This window comes from Barbus barbus (genome assembly GCF_936440315.1).
Source record: "Barbus barbus genome assembly, chromosome: 47".
NCBI lineage: Eukaryota > Metazoa > Chordata > Actinopteri > Cypriniformes > Cyprinidae > Barbus > Barbus barbus.
Genome location: NC_136725.1, coordinates 10,634,366 through 10,642,093, shown reverse-complemented (window position 1 = coordinate 10,642,093; position 7,728 = coordinate 10,634,366). Strand labels below are relative to the sequence as shown.

Genomic DNA, 7,728 nt, shown 5'->3' with positions numbered 1-7,728 from the left:
CCCGGCACACTCTCTCCAGAACTCCGGGGAGCAGAGCGATTGGGGGAAAGGCGTACAGACGAAGCCTCGGCCACGTCTGTACCATGGCATCCAGCCCCAGCGGAGCTGGATGACGTAGAGAGTACCAGAGGGGACATTGCGCTGTCTCTTGAGTAGCGAAGAGGTCCACCTGAGCCTGGCCAAACACTCTCCAGATCTGCTTCACCACCTCGGTGTGATGCATCCATTCCCCGGATAACAGCCCCTGCCTCGACAGGGTGTCTGCTCCCACATTGCTAACCCAGACGCTCAGAATGGAGCGGCATGCTCAAGGTGACCCTCAAAGTTGAGGGGAACAATGCCAGCTCGACCAACAGGAGAGCCGGGAGGAAGCAGCATGCTCATAGGCGACCCTCTAAAGTGAGGGGAGCAATGCTAGCTCTACCAAGGCAGAGCTCTGGAGAGCGGAGCACTTAACTCTCAGCATGAGAGGGAACTCAGACGCTCAGAAGGGTGCAGCATGCTCAAAGTGACCCTCAAAGTTGAGGGGAGCAATGCCAGCTCGACCAACCAGGAGAGCTCAGCCTCATAGCCCACGCAGGGATCTGGTGCGCCAGCCTGTACAGGGGGCGCGAACCGCAGACCTCTTTGGTGGTTGCTAACAGAGACCACCGATGTGTTGTCGGTGCGAACTAACACATGGCAACCTCTTCAGTCATGGAGAAAGTATTTAAGAGCCTGAAACACGGCCAGCATCTCGAGCCTGAGCACGTGCCAAGCGAGATGATGACCCCTCCACATGTACAGCAGGCCAATAGGTAACACGTTGGACGCAGCCGCCATCAGACCCAGCAGTCTCTGAAACTGCTTGACAATGAGTAACTGGCCTTCTTTTACCCTCCTGAATTTCGTGAGGATTGACTCGATCCGAGCAGGAGACATACGTGCCTGCACCGTGGTCGAATCCCCACCACCCCCAGATAAGTGGTTCTCTGTAATGGAGAAAGCACACTTTTCTTGGGGTTCTGTCTTAACCCCAACACTTTTAAGTGAGCGAGAACAACATCTCAATGTTGAGCCGCCCTCCGCTATGATTGAGCAAGAATCAACCAATAGTCGATGTAATTGAGTATGCGGATGCCCCATAGCCTCAGTGGAGCTAACGCGGCGCCCACACACTCGTAAAAGTGCGGGGTGAGAGTGGTAGTCCGAAGGGAAGTACCCGATATTGCTAAGCTTTGCCCCCGAAAGCAAACCTCAGGAACTTCCTGTGAGTGGGAAGGATGAAGACATGGAAGTATGCGTCCTTTAGATCTACGTGTCAAACCAGTCCTCGGACTTGATCTGAGATACTTACCTGAGCATCTTGAACTTCAGTCTTGCAGACTGAGAATTTCAAATGATGCAGATCTAAAATGGGATGCAATCCTCCATCCTCCTTGGAACTATGAAGTACCGGCTGTAGAACCCGGACTCTCTTCGTAAGGAGGACCCACCTTGTTGGCTTCCTTCCTTAAGAGAGTATCTACCTCTTGTTCCATTACCAGAGCCTGCTCGGGGCCCACTAACGTGGAATTCACCCCGTTGGATTGAGGCGCACGAGAATCGAACTGGATTCTGTAGCCTCTCTCTACAATGCGCAGGACCCATCGAGACACATTTGGCAATAGTTTCCACGCTGCGAAATAGTCTACTAAGGGAACCAGTCTCTCGAGACTGGCCTCTGGTGTAACCGCACGTGCTTTTATGCCAGCTGGTCATTACGTCACCTCGCCCGTGACGTCCCTCCCATCCATTGGACAGATTTCATTGGTATTCAGAGCCGGTTACGCTGTAGGCGTTCCCCAAAGCGTCTCCTGACGCAGCTCGAGTTCCTGAAGAGGAACATGCAACATTAACTGGTTGTGTCAATTTCAAACCTGTCCTGCAAGCACCCCTGCCCTACACATTTTGTATGTCTCCCTTGGCAGACACACCCAATTCAGGTCATCTTGCAGTCTCTGCTAAAGAGCTGATGAGTTGAATCAGGTGTGTCTGATAAGGGAGACATACAAAATGTGTAGGGCAGGGGTGCTTGCAGGACAGGTTTGAAAACCTAGGCTATGTCAAATTGATTCATTAGTTTCTGATTATTAAGTGTTTTTAATTAAAACTCTTTAATCACAAAACGCAGGCTAATTAAATCATGAGGGAAATTCAATGAAAACGTAGAAAGTTTCTCTAGATATAAAGTGTGCATTTAGTGTACTTAAATCCTGTCAAACAGCCATTTTGTAACACCATCATGTTAAGGTTTTTACATTAGACTAAGTAAAGTAATTTGCTATTACAATATAGCCTAACAAACAACAATGAAACAAATTAGTTGATGAACATATAATTTATTTGTCTTTTTAGCCATGATCAACAGGTATTGTTTCACTGGTATCCCTTGCTGTACTGTCATACGAGCGTTTACAGCACCATTCTCTGCTGTTCAAAAGCAGATGTGTCTGACTATAGGAAGCCCTGGCTCTTCATCACAGGCTGCTGGCTGTACTCTCTCCTGTGGACAATGCCACCACTCTTTGGCTGGAGCAGCTAGGGTCCTGAGGATCCTGGCACCACCTGTTCAGTTCAGTGGAACCAGCACATCCCAGACACAAGATCTTACGTCATCTGCCTCTTCTTCTGATGGTCTAATGCTACGAGAAGATCCTCATTGCCATTCATGGGGTGAGGGAAGAGTGAAAGAGGAAAAGGTTAAAAGTGAGAGAGAATGGGAGTGGAAGCTATGATTTTGATAAAGAGCTTTCTTCTAGTATGACTCATCGATCTTTCTAGCCAAAGGTTTGTTCACCATAAATTAAGCTTCCATAAATTTTTCGTGCCGGTGTCTGGAACCAATGTCCTTTGCACACACATTGTCATCATTATTTATGGCTACTGTGAATTATATACACTGCTGGATCTGTTTAAGTATGTAAATGCACAAATACTTGTAGTTCCTTCTCAACAAATGCCAAAAAAAAGAATATTCAAGCACCCTCAGGCCACCCAAGATTTAATATGTTCCTCATCAGAACAGATTTGGAGAAAAATTTTGCATTACATTTTTTTTCTTACAAACATGCAGCTTTTAGCTGGAGTCGTGTGCATTAATTGTGGATTATTGTGATGTTTTTATCTGTTATTTGGACTCTCATTCTAAGGGCACCCATTCACTGCAAACATTGGTGAGCAAGTCATGTAATGCAAATTTTTTTCAAATCTGTTCTGATAATGAAACAAACTCATTTATATCTTGGGTGACCTGAGGGCGAGTACATTTTCAGCAAATTTAATTTTTTGTAACTGTTCCTTTAAGGTCCCATTAGTTAATGTTAGTTAATGCATTGATTAACATTAATAAAAAATGAGCAATACATTTGTTACAGTATTTATTAATCTTTAGTAAAAATCATGTTCCATGAAGACATTTTGTAAATTTCCTACTGTAAAAATATCAAAACTTAATTTTTGATTAGTAATATACATTCTTCATTTGGACAACTTTAAAGGCCATTTAACTTTAATTTTTCTCAGTATTTTTATTTTTTTTTTCACTCTCAGATTCCAGATATTTAAATAGTTGCATCTCAGCCAAATATTGTCCTATCATAACAGGACAATATTTTTGTGGTCCAGGGTCACATATTAACAAATGGAACCTTATTGTAAAAAAATAATCTACTGCAGTTCTCTCCTAATTTAGTTACAGTTCAAACATTCTGGTGCATAAACACCTTGTCACTGTTATTCTTTGAAAAGCAAACCTCAAAGCGTGTTTCCTCATCTCACAGCTTGCTAAGATCAATCAGACAGCTGCACAGAGGAGGGAAACGCACGTGCTGGTGATGGTGGTTTCCATGGTCTCCTGTTACCTGCTTTGTTGGATGCCGTATGGGGTCATGGCATTGCTTGGCACATTCAGCGCTGGTATTGTCAGCCCTACAGCCAGCGTTGTATCATCTATGCTAGCAAAGAGCAGCACTGTTCTGAACCCCATCATTCTGTTCAATAATCAGGTATGTGCTTCTCATAGGCGTATTTGTATCCAAATTATTCTTATAGACCAGTGTTACTGTCAAATTTGGATTTACTACCAGTTTTACAGGTGCTTTATAGCTTTAGTAAGATGTGGACCAGAACCTCCAGCCCATCTCACCCTTCACACAGAATAAGGTGGTGCTCAACAGGACTGCATCCCTATGGGGTCATATGGTGGTGCTTCTCCACCTAACACCCCAGACTAATTTGGGTCCCAGAGGGCTTCAGTACAAAGAGGTAATAGGACTTTGGTGCTTGTGGTGCATTGCACTTCATAAAAGCCCGGGATATGAAAGTTCAATCCATGCAAAACCATATTTAGAGGGACAGGAAATTGTATTCTGTGCAGTGCGTGTGTTAAAAAGAAAGATACTAGTATGTTAGTATTTTGCTTCACAGTTTTGTGTTATATGTGCAATGTAGATATTATTATTTAATGCGTTTCATTTTTGTGCAAATGTTGCATGTAGTTATTGCCAGCAGGTGTCAGTATTTGTTCAAATGTGAAACAATGAAACTCGGGCTTGGCAGCATCCGAAGTTCATGCCTACAGTGTGCACAGAAGGGAAAAAAAATAGAAGTTAATACAGCGATTGCAGTGGCACATAACTCTAAACCAAAATATTTCATCAGGGATTTTTTTCTTACAGAATTCAACAGAGCATTTTAAATTGGCAAATGTATTTAATAAATGCAGAAGTCTGAATATTTGCATTTTATGTCCGTCCAGTGATATATTACTTTAAATTACTGCAATAATTTTTAGTAATGGAGTAAGAAAACAGTTTTCTTTTTTGTTGTTGTTCAATCACTTATCCACTTCTAATTGTTTTTTTAAATTATTTGGAATTCTGTATAACACTTCCTAAATCATAATAGTCAATACAGATGTACCAAACAAGACATAAATATTTTACAAATGCATATCAACAAATGGTTAAATACATCAAATAGTAATTAATGAACAATGTGACTTTCTAGGATAATGGCATCTTGAAAAAATGAAATATTTGGTTACCTGCTCTTTACCTTTGAATTCTGTTAAAGCGCAATATGGCATGACCTAAGAGATTTCAGAGAACCACAAAAGAGGAATTGTACAGGCTCATTAGTCTGGAAAAGGTTACAAGAGAATGTCTGAAGACTTGGGGCTCCATCAGTCCCCATTGAAGCAGATTGATTACAAATAGAAGAAATGCAGCACCAGTGGTACCTTGGCTGTCCTTCAAAAGGTCAGTGTAAGGACATGTCAAAGGACATGTCTTCAACAAATGACAAAGTACCCAAGAGAAATGTATCTGTGGATCTGTAAGCATAGTGATTAAAATATAATCGTTCCAATTTTACAGCACATTGTCAGGAAGTTTGTGATCTGAAACTTTTAAAGAAAAGTGAGTCATGCAACGTTTGTTCCTAAACAAAGGAATAAATCACCATCAGAGTGCATCCAAACTGTGGAAAATCCATATATTACAATAGTCAGGTCAGAGTCCTGACCTCAGTCTCATTGAAATGCTGTGACATGATTTCTATTCAAGGCCATTTGAGGCATCCCAAAAATATGCAAGATATCCCAAAATATTTATGAAACAGCTTGTGCAGAGGAATGGACTGAAATATCTCCTGTGCAGAGCTGATGAGCAGCTATAGGACTTATTTGACAGCGCTTGGGGTCCCGAAAATGACTAAATATAAGTAATATTCACATAAAGCATTTGTGGCACTGTAAAATGTTGTTAAATGACAGAATTTAATTATTATTGACTTAGATGGAAGCTATCAGAGCACATGCTGAGAGCCTGCTGACATAAATCAAGATCATTTCAAAAGGTTGAAACTTTTTTGAACTGTTCTTCAGGATAGATGGTGCAGGTTCTATGATTAGCCTTGGGTGATTAAGTTCACGGAAGGCTTTCATTAATAGTGCTTCTTGTTCTCATTACAGAATTACTGGCTCTGAAATTGGCCTGTACCTGACAGAGATAGAGCTGCATATCACACTCTCTAATGAGCCAGCAAACCAGTCGATGAGAAAAGAGCTTCAGCTCTGAGAATGGCATATTGATTTGAAAAACCCATCTGAGTTGACAATGTTTGGTATGCAACAGTTGTAAAAAAAAAAATCAAATCAAATTAATCACAATTATTCATAATATGTGCTGTGAAAAAAATGAAGTTAAGCTATACATTAAATTATAGAGGCAGATGAATACACATCTTTTTCATTTCTATAGGCTGGATTCATACTGAAAATATGAACAAAACAAAAATTAGCTGACCATCCAGTGGTCCCAGGCTTTTCCTTTTAATATATCATAATGCAATCAGTACACGCCATTATTAAATCTATAATGTGAGTGATCTATGTATTATATCAAATCCTATTCCCTGTATTCATCTCTCAAGTTCATTATCCCATCACGAATCTTGCAGCAAGGCAAAAGTTCATATGCATGATTACCAATAGACATTAATTTGGCCTGTCATGTCAGATAATCTATGTCAGTATAGGCCTATTTCAATCTCAGCAGTGGTAAACATGGCTTCAGCAGAAAGGTAATGCATGGACCTCTAATAATTACAAACCACAATCCTGTGGTTTAATGAGGTTTCTCTAAAAACTTGGCTATTGCACTCTTCCTTTGTATTCAGTTCAGCTGCTTTCCTTTTGGTTTCATGTTCACTCTGTTTCCATTTTGTTGGAATGGCATCATCAAATTGAACGGCATCATCAAGCTGTCATTTTTGCTCTAGAGATCAGTCTTATCCTTGAACTCTGACTGTTTACTGATCGATCAGGTGAAATGAGTGCCAAAGCCAAACACATACGCACGTCAGTGCTCAAACCATGAGCCGAGCACAGTCTGAGAAATCTATAAATCACTGACAGTCTTATGGATGTGTTTGTGGAAGATCCTGTGATATTACACAAACCTACGCAGTAAAAAGTGTTGTAGGCTATATGTGAATTATACATGCATGTGTTTGTGGTATATATATATATATATATATATATATATATATATATATATATATATATATATATATATATTAATTAGTGGTGTCAAAATTAGCGCGTTAACGCAGGCGATTATTTTTTTCAGATCAACGCGTTAAAAATATTTAATGCAATTAACGCAGGGGCGGGGCTAGGGTTGGCCACCCCATTCACAACTGCTGTCTCTGTCACTTTTTTTCTTCAAAATGATTGCGTTTATTTAGAAGCAGAACGTCTTTTATGACCACATCAAACGGGAGAAGCTTCAGACGCACGCTCTAAAGTCGCCTCCGTGCCAGGCGCCAGTCAAACGAGCGCGGAAAAGATACTGTGTATGGAAAGCCAAAGTGGTCATAAACGCCTGCTCGGGCGTCTGATTGCACACTGACACGTCAAAAGCGTGCGACTTGACAGCAAACCGCGCGTACTGGACGTTTGCCATGAAAACGCGCGTTGCGCGCTTTGTGATTATGAAGGACACTAGGACTAAGTTTTCCTAAAAATAAAATGGTATGACTAGACATCAAAAAGGCAAAAACAATGGGATTTTTTTTTTAAATCACCAATAAATTTTTAGTACAATATGTCTGTACAAATTTCCATAAACTGGTTTTCCCATATCTTTACACTGTATCTAATTTGCATATTAATGTGTTGCTGTTGGGACAGCATGTTGAAAAAAG

The 7,728-nt window shown here is 41.0% G+C and overlaps 1 pseudogene across 1 annotated transcript; it reads left to right on the top strand.

The window, feature by feature from the left end:
• Window positions 1-293: 293 nt before the first annotated feature.
• On the top strand, window positions 294-4,253 carry LOC306865841 (pinopsin-like; annotated as a pseudogene). Its single transcript has 4 exons — window positions 294-312; window positions 2,390-2,694; window positions 3,801-4,025; window positions 4,107-4,253. The product of its transcript is annotated as a pinopsin-like (transcript).
• Window positions 4,254-7,728: the final 3,475 nt, after the last annotated feature.